This window comes from Pelophylax lessonae (assembly GCF_965119305.1).
Source record: "Pelophylax lessonae genome assembly, chromosome: 1".
Classification (NCBI taxonomy): domain Eukaryota; kingdom Metazoa; phylum Chordata; class Amphibia; order Anura; family Ranidae; genus Pelophylax; species Pelophylax lessonae.
In genome coordinates, this window is record NC_138768.1 from 457,892,060 (window position 1) to 457,913,995 (window position 21,936).

The 21,936-nt window shown below is 47.3% G+C and overlaps 1 protein-coding gene across 1 annotated transcript in view; it reads left to right on the forward strand.

The window, feature by feature from the left end:
* The window catches only part of USE1 (unconventional SNARE in the ER 1), a 194,929-nt gene that overhangs the window by 105,309 nt on the left and 67,684 nt on the right, over positions 1-21,936 (forward strand). The window lies entirely within an intron of this gene.

Consider the following 21,936-nt stretch of genomic DNA (forward strand, 5'->3'; position numbering starts at 1 on the left):
GCATGTTTTTATACTATATCAGAATTGATCTTGAGAAAGCTTGTGCATGCATGGTGAGCCACCACCTAGTCTGTAGGTGCCTAAGAAGTGAACTAGGTAAAATGTTGATATATGTACAGTGCCATTCCACCAGCTTTATACCTGTGATAAATGCCTTTTACTTAATTATTAATCACATCACTTCAAAAGTATCATGAAAATTAAACAAAAGACTTATACATTTTTAAATCCTTGATTGTATTGCTGTGAGCCAGATTGCCTTTTTTACAATGTCGAATTAAGCAAGTATCTCTGATGTCCAAAAGTGATGTTTAGTCAGGCCATACAGGGTTGCATGAAAGAAATTTGCATGATTCCCCCCATCAGCACAGACCGTGCTGACAGGGAAATCCCTCCTGCCAAGCAATTGTCTGCTCCCGGGACAGGGGAAGCCATCCCCACTGGGCGAAGACAGTGATTACGGCTAGAGGCTATAGCAGCCACTAGCGATAACCGCAAGAGAATCCGGCATGCTGGTTGTACCAAGGTTGATCAATCAACTTGGTACATTTAGTCTGCCCATTAACGGTTCGAATCTCAGCCGGTTCTTGCTGAACCGACTAAGATTCGAACCGTGTATGGCCAGCCTTACTACTTTGCCAACCCTTGATCCATGCATTGTTCCTCTGTTCAGGTGCCTCGAGCTGTGCCGCTGCAGGCCCAACTATAGAGAATAATGACAGCCTTTGGCACTTTTGCCAAACTTAAGATAGGCACTACTCTACTATTATTTTCAAGAGCTAGGCATCAAATGACCACTGGGAGTGGTTATCCTTGTGGCTTTATCGGTTTATTTCATCATTCATTAAAAAAGAGAACGTGTTTAATAGATTTTTTTTTATTTAAAAAAGAATACGTTTCAAAATGGCAGAAAGCAGCTTGTATGGCCCCTTTAAGTCCATAGAAACAAATTAATCTAAACTAAGCTTTAGTCACTTATTTTCCAAGTCTGCTGCAAATTATGCCAGCACTATATAAAGGTGTAAAATAAATATAATGCACAATGAAGAATCTTTAATTTTTCTTTAGTACAAGACCCGACCGGCGTAAGGTGACCGTAGCATCTTGAGTACTAGTGTAAAAGGCTAACTTCATTACAAGACAAAAACAGTATCTGCATCCAAGATTAAACATCAACTAAACAAGGAACACCTTATCCCTGTTAGTTAAATTACTGTCAAAAGACAGCACATTGCAACCTTCATGGAAAAGTACCAGCTTCCAGACAATCTTTAACAGAGTATGTTAAGTTTTAGCATTGACTAGCCAGTGTAAAAGATTCATGTTAGAGATTGGGATAAAATACTGTTTACAGATCAATCAAAGTGTAAATGTATATGTTCCACCTCGGAAAAGATTCTGCTCAGGGTGTCTGGACACTGGAAGAGTCCAGACTGCCGATCACTGTACTGGAGCTCAGAGCAATCAGACTTTGTCTGGATCATTGGACGGATCGTCTTCAGGGGTGTCCAATGCTAATTCAATCACCAAGGGGGCACAAGAAGTGTCATGGCGGCTCAAGAAGTAGCCGGCATTCCAAGGTGGGCAGAATGTTTTCGTTCCAGCCATCTCTGCTGTACACATTCCGAGGGTGGAAAATGGCAGGTGGATTACCTCGCTTGACAGGCGTTGGACCAGGGGGAAGGGTCACTTCATCTGGAGGTGTTTCATCAGTTGTGCCTCCTGAGGTGGACCTGTTGGTCTCTCTTCTCAACAGTAAGGTGCAAAGTTTTGTGGCAAGGTTTCTGGACCCTCTAGTGCAGTGTTCCCCAACCGCGGACCGGTACCAGTCCGTGGATCAAATGGTACCGGGCCGCCCGAGGAACTTTAAATTATTTTACTGTGGCGGCCGGGGCGCAGAGCAGTAAGCCCCGAGCCCACCCATTGTGTGACAATAGCGAAATGAAAATCCGCTATTGTCACACGGATCCTCCTCCTGGCCAATCAGGGAGCGGGTCCTCCCGCTTCCTGATTGGCCAAAAGGCAAACCCCATGCCATTGGCCGTGGAGGAGGCGGAAGGACTCAAGGAGACGAGGGGACTGAATAGAAGCTGCCGTGAGGTAAGTGCACTGGTCTCGCGGGGGGGAAACGCTGGCATCTCTGCATTGAAAGGGGGCACGCTGGCATCTCTGCATTGATTGGGGGCATGCTGTGGCACTGTGCATTGATTGGGGGCACGCTGTGGTCACTGTGCATTGATTGGGGGCAAGCTGTGGTCACTGTGCATTGATTGGGAGCATTCTGTGGTCACTGTGCATTGATTGGGGGCACGCTATGGTCACTGTGCATTGATGGGGGCACGCTGTGGCACTCTGCATTGATTGGGGGCACGCTGGCATCTCTGCATTGATTGGGGGCATGCTGTGGCACTGTGCATTGATTGGGGGCACGCTGTGGTCACTGTGCATTGATTGGGGGCACGCTGTGGTCACTGTGCATTGATTGGGGGCACGCTGTGGTCACTGTGCATTGATTGGGCCCACGCTGTGGTCACTGTGCATTGATTGGGCCCACGCTGTGGTCACTGTGCATTTAATGGGAGCATGCTGTGGTCACTGTGCATTGATTGGGGGCACGCTATGGTCACTGTGCATTGATGGGGGCACGCTGTGGCACTCTGCATTGATTGGGGGCACGCTGGTCACTATGCATTGATGCCCCCCTCAGCGGGCCACAGAAAAATTATCAAACGTTGACCGGTCCGCGGCTATAAAAAGGTTGGGGAGCACTGCTCTAGATGCAGATGCCACAGACACGCTGGTGGCCCTGTGGAGTCAGTATCATCTGATTTATGCCTTTCTCCCTCTCAAGCTTCTGCTAAGACTTCTGTGCAGGATCGAGGCAGAAGGGATTGCGGTCATCTTAGTCGCTCCAGCCGGTCTTGGTATGCCGATCTGGTATGGCTGGACGCCGATGTTCCTTGGAGACTTCCTCTCAGGGAAGATCTGCTGTCCCAAGGGCCAATCTTCTAGCCTGCTTTACAGTTGCTGGTTTTAACAGCTTACCTGTTGAAAGCCAGGTGCTGAAAGATGGAGGTTTGCCTGATTCAGTAATTGCTACGTTGGTAAAAGCTAGAAAATCTACCTCTAGAAAGATTTACCATCATACATGGAAGTCGTACATTGTGTGGTGTGAGTCTCTTGGGGTTCATTCTCGCTCCTTTTCGGTGGCTCGGATATTGACCTTCCCCCAATGGGGGGGTTGAGCAGCACCTGGCCTTGAGTACTATCAAGGGCCAGGTCTCGGCCTTGGCGGTCTTCTTTCAAGGAACATTGGCCACACTTTCCTTGGTACGCACTAGAGCTGCACGATCAATCGTTAAAAAATTGCGATCTCGATACAACCCCCCCCTCCTCACGATCTTAAAATGGCATGTCCTCGATTCTTACAGAGCTGTCCTCTGCTCACTCACAGCTATCAAAAAAAAAGAGCCTCCTGCAAATGTTTATCAACATTGTTAAGGCTGGCCATACATGTTCAACTTTTGTTGTACAATTTTCTGTCAGATCTACCACAAAACACATAATGTGAGGTCAAAGTTAAACAACACATTCACGTGTATCCAATTAGGCAGGCCTTCGTACTACATACTTGAAGGTAAATTTCAAGAAAATCTGACAGAAAACTGAAAGAAAATTGTATCATGTGTGGCCAGCCTAAGACTGTGAGATAACTACAAACACAGTGTTTTGCAATGTATAATTTTGTTCTTTTAGATCAAAGGAATGAACTTTTGTCTGTACCTGAGGGCAGTTTAACCTCTTAAAGAATAAACCTTTTTCTGACACTTGTTGCTTACAAGTTAAAATCAATATTTTTGCTATATTTTTTGCTAGAAAACTACTTAGAACCCCTAACATTATATATTTATTTTATTTTTATTTTTTTTTGGCAGAGACCCTAGAGAATAAAATGGTGATCGTTGCAATCTATTATGTCACACTGTATTAGTGCCGAAGTCTTTCAAACGCAGTTTTTTGGGGAAAAAAATACTTTTTAATGAATTTTAAAAAAACTAAACCGTAAAGTTTGCCCAATTTTTTTTTATATTGTAAAAGATGTTATGCCGAGAATCAAGAGAGATTTGTGAGAGAATGGTGATCTTTATTCTGAGCAAAAAATTGTGATTCGCATTTTATCCAGAATCATGCAGCTCTAGTGTGCACTTTTATCCAGGGAGTTTGACACTTGACTCCTCCGGTGCAGTCTCCATTGCTGCCTTGAGACCTCAATTTGGTGCTTTTAGTCCTCCAGAAACCTCCTTTTGAAAATCTTTAGGAAGGTTCCCCTGCTTACATTATCCCCGAAGGTGGCCTTTTTGGTGGCTAAAACTTCTGCGTGAAGGGTGTCGGAGCTGGCGCCGTTGTCTTATCATTCACCTTACTTGGTGGTTCACAGAGATAAGGTGGTTCTTCGCCCCTGTCCATCGTTCCTACCAAAGGTTTTCTCCTGGATTTCATTTGAATGAAAACATTGAGTTGCCTTCCCTGTGTCCCAGGTCAAAACATCCTAAGGAAATTGCCTTGCATTCCTTGGATGTGGTGAGGCAGTTAGGATGTACCTGGCAGCTAAGGAGTCTTTTAGGAAGTCAGACTCACTATTTGTGCTCACGGGCGGACCTCGGAAAGGGGTTGTCCACTTCTGCGACCATTTCCAGAGGAATCAGACAGATGGTGCTTCAAGCCTATTTAATTGAGGGTCAGGTTCCTTCTTTCCCTGTTATGGTGCACTCTTCTAGGGCGCTTAGTGCCTCCTGGGCCTTCCGTCATCAGGCGTCAGTGATGCAGGTTGGCAAGGCGGCTACCTGGTTGTCTGTGCACACCTTTACAAAATGTTATATAGGGAATGTGTTGGCATCTGCGGATGCTTCTTTAGCCGCAAGGTTTTTCAGGCTACTGTTTAGAGGGCCTGGTCCTCTTTGAGGGTATATTGTTTTTTTCAGGTGAGCTCCAGTTCTTTGTTGAGCTTTATGTTACCTGGTTGGCTATAGTTTAGCCTTGGGGAATTTTTTTCTGCTGTTCCCAACCCTCATGTTTGTTTTTTGTTGAAATCCAACATAAACACATAGAATTACACATCACAGCACAATAAATGGATCATGTAGCACATACCAAGAGGCAGAGAAAAAAACATCCAAAGCATCTCTCCAGGTATGGTAAGGATCAAATTTCCCACCACTCAGTCATTGTACATTACAAAAATAAAACCATGTGAACAGAAGGACTCCATTTTTAATTTAACCTTGAAGCCTACAACACAACCAAAAGAACAACCTGGCCTCCCCACCTTCACCCCCAAAGGAAAGCAAAGGAGAGGAGGCCACCCGGGCAAAACAGAGCCCAGTTCCCATTCCCTTTTTGTGACCATTACAGAGGAACCCCCCATGTAGTATCCATTAAACATTAGCAGGGCATGCGGAGAGCACTGCAGGCCCTCAAAGTTCCAGTACCCATAACCCCAGTAACCCACCAGCCAGGTGCATTCCCTCCAGTTTAATCATCAGCAGTCCCCACCAACGTAGCAGTAGAGTCATTCCAGCGATACCATATTTTCCTAACCTTCTTGGGGGACCCCCTAGCCTCATATGTCATCCTGTACAGTATGATGTCAGCATTCACCACCCGCAGCCACATCGGGAGCGTTAACACCTCAGTATATATCCATCTTCTAGCAATTAACTTCCTCACACAGAAGAAAAGAATACGCAAAAAAAGTTTAGTAGCTGCATTCAGTCCGTCCACCTCCAGAACTCCCAAGAGACACACCAGAGGGGAACAGATATTAGGGAGCCCGAAGTTCTCCTCTATGAATTTAGTGACCTGAGACCAAAAGGGGCCTCACCGTGGGGCAGTCCCAGACCATATGAAGAAACGATCCTCTTCACCCCCAGCATTTATGGCAGAGGTCCGAATCCCTTTTATGCATAGTAAATAAACAAACCGGGGTATAGTATGTCTGATGCAGATACCGCAGCTGAATCATTCTATCAGTCGATGACACAACTGTGCTAAGATATGTCTCCAGTTACTCCTCCCAGTGTTCGTCAGACAAGTCAGGTATAAATGTTAGCCACCTGGCCCTAGCCACCGGACCAGCACCCCCAGGACATAGCGCTCCATAATACCTAGAAATTCTCTTAAGCGGATCCGGGTCCAAAAGCATAGTTTCAAGAGAGGGGTTAGCCAACAGAAACCTCCTACCCCCCCCCCCCCCCGAACTGCACCCGCACCGCGTGGCGAAGCTGCAAATACCGGAAGCGCCACGTCCCGGGGGTCCCAAAACGCTCCCTAAGTTGCTCAAAAGACACTAACTGGCCCTGATGGAATAGTTGGTGTGGGTATTTAAGGCCATAATGGGCCCAGCGGCCCCCGTCCTGCAACCTAGCGAACTCCCCAAGCGATGGATTAAACCATAACGGATGGATGCAAAATAGTAGGACCTCAAATCCGGTACAGCCAGTCCCCCACCCGAAGTAGGGCACTTGAGAACAGACAAAGCCACTCTAGAGGGTTTATTACCCCACAACAGAGTGGTAAGGATGGCATCAATACTCCGGAATACCCCCCTGGGGATATAAACAGGAGAGTTGGACAGAGCATATAAAAATTTAGGCAAAAAGATCATTTTAAATATGTTCGCCCTGCCCATCAAAGAGAGGGGAAGCGCTTGCCACCATACCACCCTGTCTTTAAAAGCTTGAACTATCGGGATAAGATTATTCTCCAAAAACGTAGAGATTGGAAGTTGGAACACAATCCCCAAATATTTAAAGGAACTAGTTAGAGGAATGGGGCACCCCTCCAGGGCCACAACCCCGTCATCTAAGGGGAATAAGGAAGACTTGGACCAATTAATACAGAATCCAGAATAGTCCCCAAACTCCTGAATCACCTCAAAGGCATAGTTCAAGGAAGGGCCCGGATCCTGCAGATACAGGAGCATGTCATCCGCATACAAAAAAACACGCTCCTCCATCTGAACCACCCGCAACCCCTTAAAAGCCATACTCTGCCTCAACCTCATCGCCAAGGGTTCCATAGCCAGGGCAAACAGCAGGGGCGACAGAGGTAAAAAGCCTTTTTTTTACCTGCACATGGAAGCACATGCTTGCTATTGGATCACTTTGGAGCATTTGGTTCAGTCATCTTGGCTAATTTTGAAGACATCCCCATCAGACTGTTACAGGCGCATTTGTTACCCTTGTCTGGTAAGCGGCTGTGTTGTTGGTGGTGGTCCCTTTCGAACCTTGGTGGCCAATCTAGGTTGTTTTCCTTCTGATTTCACGCTATATATATCTGTCCTCTGGTAAGCAGATTGGATTTAAGGGTGTTGGTGCTTTAATTCACTCTTAATTCACTACATGTCTGGTTAGCAGTCAGCATCGGTGGTGGTACACACTTTGGGTAATTTGCATTACTAGTGACAATACTGGGAGAAACAGTATTATGCTATGGAAGTTTTTTCTTTTTACATGCACTTGACATTTGACTACTGAGACATCATACAAATCTGAGGAGTCACTTTGAAGCCGCTGGATTAGAATTGCCACTTTGAAATTTGGGCGAATTTTTTACCTGCATTCGGTAAGGAGATTGTACACCTAGTGGCTTCATTATTTTCACCTTGGATTTGTGCAGATTCCAGATCTTTGGATCAATTACATGAACATTTGGACACTGTATCTGGTTTCACACTAGTTAGTGTATGGCTTTACCATCACTACATTTCACATTTGACTAATATTTTTTATTACAATATTATTCAATTTAGCGCAACTTATTTATATGTATACGATCTTCCATGTCAGCCCTCTTTAGCGCATGTTCTGAAATAGCCTTTTTAGACACCTGCACCGTTGTCTCCATAGGTCTAACCACATCTTCCAAATCACTGATTCTCCTCTCAGCAGCGTTCGTTCTGTCTTTCACTTTAGCTAGGTCCTGTTTCAGAAAGGAGAGCTCTATTTTAAGCCCATCAATATGTTCTGTAAGGGAGGATCTGCAGAACTGTATAGCATCCATAATCTGGGATAAAGATGGCTCCCCGGGAGCTGATGGTCCCGGCACCTCCACACTCACCGGCATGGCATGCCTGTCCAGCGATCTCCCCCTGTTTTTTGCCCCTTTCTTGGGAGGTTTAGGAGCGACTGGAGGCGCCTCCGGATCATCCCAAATATTCTGCCCGAGCACAGCAGCGTCCCCGGCCGGCGCCATCTTGTTAACCCCAGGCAAAACGAGCCAGTCTATCTCCCGGGGGTGTAGGGGCCATCCTCCCGTACTTTACCATCCGGAATGCACCACCGCAGGTCCCAAGGATCTCCCCAAGTAGCCAGCAGCAAAACCGAAGAGTTTGCGTTCAGGATAATAGCAGGATCACAGGCTATAAGACAGAGCTCTCTCCCTGCACGTCCTCGCATGTCCAGCGCCGGCTCCACCCCCCCCCAGCCATCATGTTTAACACTGCTTTGGGACATCCCGATGGTAAAGAAGATCAGGAGCTGTGTCCGTCAATGGACGGTAGAGAAAATTGGATTTTTGTCTTACCGTAAAATCTATTTCTCTGATCATTTACAGACACAGCACCCACCCCTTTGTGGAGTTGGATTTCTTCTGACACTGCTTGTGACAAAGATGAGTGCCAATAGCTGAGAGTGGGAGTATATCCCCCTAGGACTGCCCATAGGCGTAGTCAAGCTTTTTTTCTGCCTAGTGTCCTGCTCCTGTAGGGGGCAGTATAACTCAATGATTAGGATGATCAGGAGCTTTGTCCATCAATGAACATCAGAGAAATGGATTTTACAGCAAGACAAAAATCCCATTTCTCTTACGTCCTCCGACAGTCGCCGCCATCTTCATATTCGTCACAATGGGGTATTAGTCCCTGCTTCGTAGGAGTAGCTAGGCAACAGAATATGTCAATATTAAAGGTTTTAACATATTCCCACCCCCAGGGGGTGGTCCCCTCAGACAATACCCTCCCATTTCCTCAGTTTCAATGTCTAGCTTGTCAGGAGTGGCTGCATGTCTCTATGCTGGGGCTTTTGTCTCAGCCTTTCTCTTCTTTTTTGATTTTATTTGAGTTTTTTTCTCTTTCTTTACTTAGCTGTTATTTTTACCAGCATCAGTTTAGTTCTTCTGATGAAGAGGATCATGCGGGCTGCGTCTCGGGCTGACCCCCCTGGTCACAGGTTGTGGGTCAGTGGCTTCTCAGCCCGCCATCGAGCGTTCGGTCAGGTACCGCTCCTGGCGTTCTGAACGACCCATCCCTGTTCGGTGCAGGGATGCTATGGTGAGGTGGCTACCTCACTGGACGCTGTGCGGTTTCTTAACCCACCTTGCTGCGTCCTGGATGCGACTCTCCCTGTCTCCTGTACAGCGGCTTGTTCGCCTGTGCGGGTTCCCCACGCCACCTATGAGGTAAGTGTAAATCTATGTGGGGACCTGTCTGTCTGGGGGGTGTCAGTCTGGGACTGTGTTACCCTGCCTCTGTCACACTGTAAATGTTCCCTATCTCTCTGGTGCTTGCTGTGGGCTGCAAGGAGGGGGGCTGTGCTGCACTTCTGTGTCAGACTGGGCTTGTGTGTCAGACTGTGTGCTGTAAAACATGCATGAATCGTGTTGGGACACATTACTGAGACCACTGCGGCGGTCCGCCATGTTTACTGTGCATTTCACTGAGGTGAGGGAGCGGAGTTTTCAGCGCCAAACGACGCCATTTTGTCAGCGCTCGCTCCGGCCGCATGGTAACACTGCTGGCGGCCATTTTCTTGTAGCCTTCCATAGGCTTGCACAGAAGCGCCCTGTATTACATCACATCCTTTTCCCTGGGCGCACCGATCGGAGCAGCAGCAGCAGCAGTGGTCTTTACAGGTTTTATCCTCTCTATCCCTGTGTCCTTGGCCTAAGTTTAGCCTTTATCCCTGTGGGGGTCTCGATTGTGCTAGTGTGTGTGTGCGGTGGGCAGCGCTCGCCGCGCTTGTTGTAGGGGCTGTTAACCCTTTATTTTCCGGTCTGATCTGGGGGCAATGGATTCTCAGGAAAGCAAATATCCTACCACTTTGGTGGGTTCATGAGGGACTGCTGTTTCCCCCCCAGGGGGGATTTGGCTGCGGTTGTGGCTAATCTTGCTGCTCAGGTGCAAATGCTGGTGGCTGCTCAATCCACAAAATGGCCCAGAGTTTTAATTTCCTCTGATTCAGAGGATGATGGTGATGGGGCTGCTATGGCTGGGGTCTCCTTATCGGGGTCCCGTTCCTCCCTGGATCTTGTGGGGTCCGAGGTGGAGGCTGAGGTAGAAGGGGTGGATAATTCTCCCCCTGGCTCGCCTGAAGAGCTTGCACTCATGGATGTATTGATTGCTTCTATCAAGCAAACGCTGCATTTACAAGATGAACCATGTCCTCCTGCTGCTCTGGCGGCTTATGGGACACAAAAAAGGCGCAAGTCATCGCAGGTTTTCCCCTGCACGGATGATTTTCAGCGCGCTGTTAAGGAGCAATGGCGCAATATACGCAAGCCTTTTGCTGTACCAAGTAGGTTCAGGCTGCGTTCTCCCTTCACACCCGCTACTGATGAACGTTGGTGTGTGCCACCTCCGGTGGATCACGCGGTGGCTGTTTTGAATAAGTCCACTGCGGTTCCCTCAGAGGACGCCCCGGTGTTCCGGGATGCCACGGACAGGAGACTGGAGTCTCTTGTCAGCCATACTTACTCTGTTACCGGGTCTATGCTGAAAGCTTTATTTGCTTCACTTATGACAGCCCAGGCTGTCGCGAATTGGACGCAGGTGCTTAGGCGCGTTCTGGTGGCTGAATCTGCCTCCCCGGCGACTTTGGATTTGGTGGATCGAATCCATCAGGGTGTCATGTACCTGTGTGATGCGGACCTGGATATGGTACCGCTGGCTGCACGTGTGCGCAGTGTGGCGGTGTTGTCTCGCCGCTTGGTTTGGTTGAAGTGTTGGTCTGTGGACCAATCTTCGCGCAAAACCTTGGCCAATCTGCCTTATGATGGGTCTCGCCTTTTTGGCGACTCTTTGGATACTCTGATAAAGGGGGTCACAGGTGGCAAGAGCACGCTCCTGCCCCACTTCCACAAGCCCTTCAAGGGTCAAGGCTCCCATAAGAAGTCAGGTAAGCAGAAGTCCGGGCAGTCCGGACAAGCTGCGCGTAACAATGCGGCCTGAAGGGGCCCCCTCACCCAGTTCTGGGGTGGGGGGTCACTTGCTCGGTTTTCTTCAGCCCTGGCTGGCCCGGGTTCGGGACAGGTGGGTTCAGGAAATCATTCGGTCTGGCTACAAGATCGAGTTTCTCTCTCGGCCGGAGAGCAGATTTTTTCCCTCAAATCTTCAACTGTCTCCGGATCCTTTGCGGGCTCTGCACCTGGCGGTGCGGGACCTGCGGGCTCAGGGAGTGGTGCTTCCGGTACCTCACCGGGACAGATTTCGGGGGTTCTATTCCAATCTGTTCACTGTGCCCAGAAAGGAGGGCAAAGTTCGTCCGCATGGATTCACTGCGGTCGGTGGTGGCTGCCCTGGTTCCAGGGGAGTTCATGGCCTCCATCGACTTGAAGGATGCGTACGAGGGTCACCAGAGGTACCTTCGATTCGCCATTGCAGAGGATCACTACCAATTCGTGGCGTTGCCTTTTGGTCTCGCCTCTGCCCCACGGGTGTTCACCAAGGTGCTTTCACCGGTTCTGGCTTTGTTGAGAGCCCAGGGCATCTCTGTCCTGGGGTATCTGGACGACTTTCTGGTTCGGTCTGCGACCAACCAGGGTCTGGTGGAGGCCCTGTCCGTCACAATGCAAACTCTACAGGAGTTTGGGTGGACGATAAATGTTCCAAAGTCGACGCTGTGTCCGTCGGTTCGTCTTCCCTACCTGAGAATGGTCCTGGACTCAGTCCAGGCGAAGGTCTTCCTAACGGACGACAAACTCGGGACTCTTCAGGAAGAAGTCAGGTCCCTCAGGGACGCTCCGTGCTCGTCCTTCCGGGCGTGCATGCGGTGTCTGGGATTGATGGTCTCGGCTTTCGAGGCGATTCCCTTCGCCCAGTTTCACACGAGGGGGCTCCAGGCGGAGATCCTGTCCAGGTGGGACGGGCGACCACAGTCTCTGGAACTCCAGATTTCCTTGAGTCATCGGGCTGGGGTGGTGTTCTGGGCGTTCTGTCCGCCCAGGGAACTTGGTCGGAGGAGGAATCCTCCCTTCCGATCAATATTCTAGTATTGCGAGCGATAAATCTCTGCCTCCGTCGTTGGACGGACAGGCTGCAGGGCTGCCCGGTTCGGGTGCGGACGGACAATGCCACGGCGGTGGCTTACATCAATCGCCAAGGGGGCACCAGGAGTGCCCGAGCGGCTCGAGAAGTGGCCGACATTCTGTCTTGGGCCGAGACACACGTCCCGGCGAGATCGGCGGTTCACATTCCGGGGGTGGAGAACTGGCAGGCGGAGTATATGAGCCGCCAGACCCTGGACCAGGGGGAATGGTCCCTCCACCCGGATGTCTTCCAGATGTTGTGCGCGAAGTGGGGTCTTCCGGAGGTCGACCGGTTCGCGTCTCGTTTGAACAACAAGGTGAGAAGGTTCGTGGCAAGAACGCGCGATCCTCGGGCAGACGCGTCAGACGCGTTGGTAGTCCCGTGGCATCAGTATCGGCTAATGTATGCGTTTCCACCGATTCACTTACTGTCCAGGTTCCTTCGCAGGTTGCACTCGGAACAAAACACAGTGATTCTTGTGGCACCGGACTGGCCTCGCCGGTCCTGGTACGCAGATCTCGTGAATCTGGCGATCGACGCTCCATGGCGTCTGCCTTTTCGGGTAGATCTTCTGTCTCAAGGGCCGATATTCCATCCTGCTTTACAGTCGCTGGCATTGACGGCCTGGCTGTTGAAACGGAAATCCTGAAGGATAGAGGTCTCTCTCCTGAGGTCGTTCACACTTTGATCAATGCGAGGAAATCTTCCTCGGGGAAGGTCTATTACCGTGCTTGGAAGGCGTATTTTGCCTGGTGTGAGTCCAGGAGGGTCTCACCTCGCACCTACTCAGTGTCTAGAGTGTTGTCCTTCCTTTAGACGGGTGTCGACCAGCGCTTGGCGCTGGCTACGATCAAGGGTCAGGTGTCTGCACTGGCCGTTCTGTGGCATCTAACTCCTTGGTTAGCCCCTTTGTTCAAGGGGTACGACATCTGGTCCCTCCTAGGAGGGATCCTTTGCCTCCTTGGGACTTGAACCTTGTTCTGTCCGTGTTACTACGTGCTCCTTTTGAGCAGATCAGGGAGATCTCGTTGTCTATGCTCTCCAAGAAGGTCGCTTTTTTGGTGGCGATCACTTCGGCTCGCAGAGTGTCGGATGACGGCTTTGTCCTGCAAGTCTCCGTACCTGGTCGTTCACTTGGATACGGTGGTCTTACGACCTAACCCTTCTTGTCTTCCGAAGTGCGTTTCGGATTTTCATCTCAATGAGGACATTGTCTTGCCTTCGCTTTGCGCGAAGCCTAAGCATCCGAAGGTGGTACAGTTACACTCCTTGGATGTTGTTCGGGCGATTAGGGTTTACCTGAAATCGACTGTGTCTTTTCGCAAGACGGATTCCTTGTTTGTACTTCCGGATGGTTCTCGGAAGGGCATGGCGGCGTCGGGTTCCACCATCGCCAAATGGATCAGACAGACCATTGAACAGGCATATGCTTTGAAGGGGAAAGTTCCCCCTATGCCTGTGAAGGCGCACTCTACCAGATCGTGGAGTACGTCTTGGGCCTGTCGTCATGGGGCTTCTGTGGCCCAGGTGTGTAGGGTGGCGACTTGGTCGACTGTACACACTTTCACAAAATTCTACAGAGTAGATGTTCAGGCATCGGCAGATGCTTCCTTTGGCCGCAAGGTTCCTAGTGCGGCAGTTCCGTAAGGGTCTTTGTTTTTGGGCCCTTTATCTGTTCGGGATTTGTTTCTTATCCCTGGGTTATTTGTTTTCCTGGGTTGTTGCTCCTGTTGAGCAAATTTTTTCAGGTTGCCCGGCTGGGTTCCTTCTTTTGATAAGGTTCCCTTCTCTGATGTGGAGACGGCGTTGCCTTTAGGCGCGACTGCGTTTCCCACCCCTCATGTTTGCACTGCTTTGGGACGTCCCCATTGTGACGAATATGAAGATGGCGGCGACTGTCGGAGGACGTAAGAGAAAACGGAATTTTTGTAAAATCTTACCTGTAAAATTCCTTTCTCTGAGTCCTCCGACAGTCGCCGCCCCCGCCCCTCTTTTGGGGTTTGATGTACTCTCTACTGCTATTCCACTGAAACTGAGGAATGGATACAGGAAATGGGAGGGTATTGTCTGAGGGGACCACCCCCTGGGGGTGGGAATATGTTAAAACCTTTAATATTGACATATTCTGTTGCCTAGCTACTCCTACGAAGCAGGGACTAATACCCCATTGTGACGAATATGAAGATGGCGGCGACTGTCGGAGGACTCGGAGAAAGGAATTTTACAGGTAAGATTTTACAAAAATTCCGTTTTTCCTACATTCTTACCTGTAAAATCCATTTCTTGGAGTACATCACGGGACACAAAGGTCCCTCCACCTGTTTGGGAAGTTTATTGCTTACTACAAAATTGAGGTACTTCCTGCATGGGAGGGGTTATATAGAGGGGGACTTCCTGTCAGTGTCCATTTACCTCTAGGTGGTGTATAACCCAGATAGTAATTATGGCTTCTCTGTGTCCCGTGATGTACTCCAAGAATTGGATTTTACAGGTAAGAATGTAGGACGTACATCACAGGACACAGAGCAGCCTTAACAATTACTATCTGGGACGTCTCATAGTAATGCCCTTAAGGGAGGGAGCAAGGACTGTAAAATACCTGTTACATAGCTTCCAATTTTAAAGAGTTAAATTAGTGGAGTTTAATACAGTGTATAGTAATACTATCAGGAAAGTCAAATTATATTACAATGGCTCAGTCCCTCTTTGTCAAAAAAGTAATATTTTTCTAGGTTAAATCGGAACTACGCTGCATCTGAGCACCACAAACAGAAAACGCTATTTAATTTGTCATATTCAGGGCAAACTCATCCATCCATCCATGTATCTATGCTTTATTTAGCTTATTTATAAATCACTTTTAAAAAAGCTCCCTAGCATTTCTGGTCATGGCCATCTTGAAGGTCAGATGATTCATGTAACATCTACTTCCTGGAACCCATCTGCCCTTAGCTCAGGCATGCATGCAGGAGAATGTGCTTAGCCTAGGCCTAGAAACCGGGAAGTAACTGAAGAAATGTAAAAACAAAGTTTAAAACACGTAAATATGATATACTTTCTTATATATTTACTAATGCTAGCAAAATAAGGATTTAAAATAGTCAATGTTGATTAGGAGAGTGAAGTTTTGCTTTAATATCCACTTTAAAACAAAGTGTCAAATAATAGCATTGTATATAATAACATCATACAAGTGATCAAGGTTATAACGGTATCAATAATAAAATACACAGAAAAAATTCAAGATTCCCATAACACAACAAAACTGTTTCCATAAGACAACCTTCAAAAGGAGACAGAGCCCAGTCATGTCTGCCTGCATCACAATAGAGAAAGATTTGAATTGTTTGGGTTTCTTTTAAAAAAACCTTCACATGAAATGCATTGCTCATTTTCAATCATTAGATTAAGGCCTAACTCCAGCTTTCTGTCATTTTTAAATCTTTGGTTATGTAGCATTGGCTACATGCGGTACACTGCGCTTAGTTCCAGCAGCGGGATGGGAGCTTCCTGTCGCATTCCTGGAACTAAATCAATTAAGACATTCGCAGGATGCTTTCTATTTTCTGGTTAAGTAAGTACAAGGCTTCCTCTGAATGGCTAAAGTGGAGATTGTGACATCATCTGTCCCACTACTGCAGCACAGACCTGTATACTGTATGTAGCTGATGCTATATTCAGTTTATACAGCTCTTACAGCTTGCACATCTGTTAGTGAAGGTAATGGTTAATTTGAATCAGCTTGATCCAAACAAACTATTTTAAAGTGACTTTTTAAACCTTTCTGTTTTCATTACATAACTTATTTTAGACCCAGTGAATGCAATACAGGAAGATTATGCCCGGTGGAAGGATCTGGCAGAACACTGCATGTAGCTTGCTAAAAACATCGCACCCAGCCTCAGTACTCCTCTCAGGAGCCTTCAGCCCTGTTTGGAAGTATTTATGCCAGGGCTCAAAATGTCAAGTCCTGAGCTACTAGCCAGGCCTTGGGAGTTGCCCCACCCAACCCCTACTCTGCCCCGCCCCTAAATCTACCCCTAAACATACCCTAGTAACGTATCACATGAAAATACACTGTTAAATGTTTTATGCAGAATTAGGTTACAAAAATAAAAATTAAGGACGACTTTAACAATATTATCATAAAGCATATTTCATTGATCTGACTGTGATAAATAAAATAAGGATAAAATATGATTGGCTACTATAGGCACTGTACACATCATTACTGCCTTAAGTAAATATGCGCTATGTACAGAGTGCAGAATTGAGAGGTGCGCCACCTACTGACTGCAAAGTTGAGGGGTGCGCTATGTATTGAGTGCAGGACTGAGGGGTGCGCTACGTACCGAGTGCAGGACTGAGGGGTGCGCTACGTACCGAGTGCAGGACTGAGGGGTGCGGTACGTACCGTGTGCAGGACTGAGGGGTGCGGTACGTACAGAGTGCAGGACTGAGGGGTGCGGTACGTACCGAGTGAAGGACTGAGGGGTGCGGTACGTACCGTGTGAAGGACTGAGGGGTGCGGTACGTACCGAGTGAAGGACTGAGGGGTGCGGTACGTACCGAGTGAAGGACTGAGGGGTGCGGTACGTACCGAGTGAAGGACTGACGGGTGCGGTACGTACCGATTGAAGGACTGAGGGGTGCGCTACGTACCGAGTGAAGGACTGAGGGGTGCGCTACGTACCGAGTGAAGGACTGAGGGGTGCGCTACGTACCGAGTGAAGGACTGAGGGGTGCGCTACGTACCGAGTGAAGGACTGAGGGGTGCGCTACATACCGAGTGCAGAATTGAGGGTTGCGCTAGGTACAGAGTGCAGGGTTGAGGGGTGCGCTAGGTGCAAGGTTGAGGGGTGCGCTAGGTACAGGGTGCAGGGTTGAGGGCTGCAGGATTGGGAGGGTGTGCTGGGTGCAGGGTTAGGGGGGGTGCGCTAGGTACAGGGTGCAGCGCTGAGGGATGTGCTGTGTACTCCCAAGTTCTCCCATTCCAGTACAGAGCTCTCTTCCCCATGCATCCTCTAAAAGAATGGGGCTGCTGCAAATGAGCAGCTTAACCAAACTTACCTGCCCCTGCCAGCAGGAGCTTCTGGCCATGGAGCTGGTAGTATCCTCTCTTCCTCCCGCTCCCCCTCCTTGCAAGGCACCTTTATGCAGCCACACAGTGTGCACCGGGCCAGCAGCTCTCCCCACCCGAGCTGAGCGGAACAGTTAGCAAGTGCTCCCCGCCTTCACTCACCAACAATAAAGGTCAAATAGACCTGTAGATATCCCAAGGTATGGAAAGGTATCACTCCTCACTCCTCCAATTACCAGGTCCTCAACCGTACAATATGTTCCATAGAATTTATTGAGAGGTTGGGAAGGAAGGATTTTCCGGCACATAAATTTTTCTTAGAAAAAATTTCAATTTTATTCAAATAACATAACACAGAGAGCAAACACACAAAACATAAAACAAAACAGAAACAAAATTGTTGATTAAAAAGTTGACTGGAGCCAAAATGGGTTATCCAGTCAGGAATAGATAACATACAGCAGTTCTATTTGATGTGGTCATACATATATTCATATTCTTAGTCACTTGACGCGACTACATGTACATATTTGTATACTTAGAAGCATGATGACAGAAATTAGTAGTATGCTTGATCAGGTTGCTCTACATGTTTCGCCTCATAAAGAGGCTTCGTCTGGAGCCTGCTTGTGATCAAAGAAAAAGGTTCTGTGAAATTGATCTGCAGGATAACTGTCACCGCAGACAAATGGTAATGAATAACGAAGGGACAATCATGGATAGGTACAGAACTCGGTATATATATAGAGAGATGATTAGCCCAGGGGTAGTAGAGCCTGGGGGCCACCAAACAAATTGTACTATGGAAGCATCTCTCCATATATCACATGGAGGAAGGCCATGTGGGTATGCCACCAGGTGTTAGTATATCACAGTCCTCCATGTGATATATGGAGAGATGCTTCCATAGTACAATTTGTTTGGTGGCCCCCAGGCTCTACTACCCCTGGGCTAATCATCTCTCTATATATATACCGAGTTCTGTACCTATCCATGATTGTCCCTTCGTTATTCATTACCATTTGTCTGCGGTGACAGTTATCCTGCAGATCAATTTCACAGAACCTTTTTCTTTGATCACAAGCAGGCTCCAGACGAAGCCTCTTTATGAGGCGAAACATGTAGAGCAACCTGATCAAGCATACTACTAATTTCTGTCATCATGCTTCTAAGTATACAAATATGTACATGTAGTCGCGTCAAGTGACTAAGAATATGAATATATGTATGACCACATCAAATAGAACTGCTGTATGTTATCTATTCCTGACTGGATAACCCATTTTGGCTCCAGTCAACTTTTTAATCAACAATTTTGTTTCGGTTTTGTTTTATGTTTTGTGTGTTTGCTCTCTGTGTTATGTTATTTGAATAAAATTGAAATTTTTTCTAAGAAAAATTTATGTGCCGGAAAATCCTTCCTTCCCAACCTCTCAATAAATTCTATGTAACAATTTGAGGATTGGCACCTTTAATAGTAACTTAAATGCTCAGATGGCTGCTATCTGACGGCATTATTATCAAACAACGTACAATATGTTCATCGCATAAGATGTAATATAACGAGTGCACTCCATAGCATAATTCTGTAAAATCTATTTAAAAAGATAAAAGCAATTATACTTACAAAGAGATAAACAGTTAAAGCATTAAGCTGTAGTCAGAGCACCGGCTTGGCGTGCATTCCAATTACCAGAAATTACTTCACTACTCATCACTCACTTGATGCATTAGGCCCCTCCCATTAGGCATCCTCAGAAGCTAGGGGCGGCAATGACTGGGCTGTGTATATACCCTATTTCTCTCCCTTTACGCCCCAATCCTCCTACTACACTCCAGGCAACCACTTCCTATTCCTATGGTGTTACATCACTTCCTGCTGTGAGTCCTTGTAACCAGAAGTTAGATCACAGCCATCTTGCTTCTCCCCGAATGACTCTGAATAATAAAAAGATAGAGGTTACCTGTTAGATCTGCCATCTTACTCCTCTCTCAATATTTCCTCTAGTAAACCTATAGATTTCTTCTAAATTAAAGGCCACCATATTAGTACTCCCAACCACTATCTGAAAGAGCGAACCCCTTCACTCTCATCTGGTAGTGTTCACCATTTTACTACTCTCAAAGTCTCTAATGGTCATCACCCCAAATGGTTAGCAGGCATACCTAAGGGACAACTAATGCACATACAGAGGAATTGTGACTTAGAAGAAGATTTTGAGGAACAATCAAACATCTTAATCAATAGATTTGCAGAAAAAGAATATTTGGATTACCACATCTACGAAAAAATCGAATAACAGGTAAATAACTTGAACAGAGAAGAGTTACTAATACTTAAACAGAAAAAGAATGAGGACTTCGGTATACCATTTTGCACAGAATATAATAGAAAGTATAGGGAAATCAACAGAGTTTTTAAAAGGCATTGGCCAATGCAGTCTTGGCCAACACTCTTCCCATACAACCAAAATTCATATATAAGGGCCCTCCAATTCTCAGGGACAAACTTGTTAAGAGTTTTCCGGATCCACAGAAGAAGGTGGACCAGGTAGGTTTCTATTAATGTGGAAAATGTTTAACCTGTAGGACTTCCAAAAAGGGAAATAAAGATGACTCATTTTGCATCTTGCAGGAGAGCACAGCACTGTGGACATGCATTTGAAGGACCCATCACCACTTGTACTTATGGAATATATGGATTATATTAATTAGGATCCTGAGGATATTCATAATAAGGACTCATCATCATTTGCACTTTATCTGCACTAATGAACTATTGATTGTGATTTTACACCAGCACTTTATGTAATCTTGGTTGTTATTACATGACTTAATGGTGGTCCCTTTTTCAGATTCAACATCATCCCATCCAAGATCCCATTGGAGAGTAAATAAATCTCTGTTGGGAAATTATTTATTCTTTGCCTAGAACAACTCAAATGAAACTCCGGTTCTTTGAACTGCTCAGCCCACAAAGCAGTCATAAGAGGATAAACTCCCTTCTAGATAATCAAGAATGGCTTGAGAAAATTACCCATATTGCTGAGATGGAAGAGCTCATCCAAAGAATAAACGTACTAAGTTTACAAGTATATGGGCTCATCTTTGTTATGGATACGTTATGAGAGATATTACCTTTGTTCTATGCCTTATGAGAGTTCTTGATGGGATCTGGAAACCGGTACCCTGGGTCTCTTGAACATGACCTGGGAACCCAAAGCACCGCAGAGAGTATGGACTATACGAGCCCCCCCCCCCCCCAATCTGAACTACTTACTCTGTTGTTTAGTGATGTTCTGACTATCAATCTAATTACACTGGATCTCTCAGGGTGCCAGAAAACCAGACCACATGAAGATGCAAGTAAAATAAAGCAGTTTATTAGGGCAACAACAATAAACGCACAGCAGGAGTGAGGAGCGAAATCAGGAATAGCCGGGTCAAGTTCTGAGGCGGGTAGTTATCCAGGCCAGGATCAAGTCTAGAAGCAGGTAGTTATCCAAGCCGGGGTGGAGTCGAGCTAGCAGTGATGCACCTAGGAGTGCAAACACAAGGGCAAGGACTGCAAGCCATTAGGTGATATATATAGTCAGGTGTGCAACAGCATCACTGAGCAACGCCCAGGCAGCAGGCAAATGATGATGCAAGAAGAGTTTGTAAGAGACAGCAGTCTGTACATGTCCAAGATGCCTGCCAACAGGAAGGCAAGGTAAGACCTTGACAGTACCCTTCCCCGAACGGCCCCTCCTCCGCAGAGCAAGAAACGGTTTCTGAGAAAAGCAAGCGTGGAAAGCGCTGAGAAGGGCGGGAGCATGAACATCAGTTGAGGGAACCCAGGAGTGCTCCTCATGACCATAACCCTTGCAGTGCACCAGGTATTGAACCTGACTTCGGAACAGATGAGAATCCAATATGCTGCTAACCTCATACTCCTCATGATTGCCCACAGGAATGGGACGAGGGCGAGGAAGTGAAGTATAGCGATTGCAAACCAGTGGCTTCAAAAATGACACGTGAAAGACATTGAAGATACACATGCCAGGAGGAAGATCAAGGGCATAGGCCTCCGGGTTCACCTTACGGAGGATGCGAAAAGGCCCAACAAAATGGGGTGCCAGTTTAGGAGTGGGCACCCTGAGGTTGAGATTACAGGTCGACAGCCACACCCTCTCCACGACCTGGTACAAAGGAGCAGATACACGTCTCCGGTCTGCCTAAAGCTTCTGACGCTGTGCAGAGACCCGTAAAGACTCTTGAATCTGCACCCAAGAGGAACGGAGGGCACAAAAGATCCTCCACAGCCGGGATGTCCTGTGGCGAGAACGACTCGGGCAACACAGCTGGTTGGAACCCATAATTGGTCATGAATGAAGACATTCAGGAAGACGAGTTGATGGCAAAGTTCCTGGCAAACTCTGCACAGGGTATCAGATCAACCCAATTGTCCTGATGGTCGGAGATATAGCAGCGGAGAAATTGCTCCAGAGCTTGGTTGGAATGCTCAGCGGCACCATTGGACTGCGGATGGTAGGCCGAGGAGGAGTGTGGAATA